The sequence below is a fragment of the Frankliniella occidentalis genome, unplaced genomic scaffold, assembly GCF_000697945.3.
Source record: "Frankliniella occidentalis isolate FOCC.00 unplaced genomic scaffold, Focc_3.1 Scaffold278, whole genome shotgun sequence".
Lineage (NCBI taxonomy): Eukaryota > Metazoa > Arthropoda > Insecta > Thysanoptera > Thripidae > Frankliniella > Frankliniella occidentalis.
The window spans coordinates 122,896-123,624 of record NW_026267404.1 but is presented as its reverse complement, the minus strand read 5'-3'; positions in this window follow the sequence as shown (position 1 = coordinate 123,624).

Below are 729 nucleotides of genomic sequence, written 5' to 3'. Positions count from 1 at the left end.
ACGACTCTTACAGACTTACCGACTCGAATCGACTTACCGACTTACAGTCGGTAAGTTACCGACTTTTACCAATTCTTACCGAATCTTACTGACGCTTACCGATTCTTACCGAGTCTTACCGACTCTTACCGATTTACGTATTCTAACCGAGTCTAACCGGCTCTTACCGATTCTTACCGACTCTTACAGATTCTTACCGACTCTTAGCGACTAACCGTTTCTTACCGACTGTATCCGATTTTTACCGATTCTTACCGACTGTAACTTATTCTTCCGACTCTTACCGATTCTCACCCATTCTTACCGATTCTTACCGATTCTTACACATTCTTACCGATTCTTAACGACTCTTACCGACTTACCGACTCTATAACTCTTACAGACTCTTGCTGACTTTACCGATTTTTATTCATTTACCGAATCTTACCGACCTACCTACTCTAACCGACACTTACCGACACTTACCGACTCTTACCGATTCTTAACGACTTTTACCGATTCTTACCGACTCACTGACTCTTACCGATTTTAACTGACTTTTACCTATTTTTACCGATTCTTACCGACTCTTACCAATTCTTACTGATTTACCGATTCTTACAGATTTACGACTCTAATCGACTTACCGATTCTTACCGACTCTTAACGACTCTAACCGAATCTTACCGACTCTTACCGATTGTTATCGACCTACCGATTACCCGTTTTTTACCGACTTACAAACTGTAA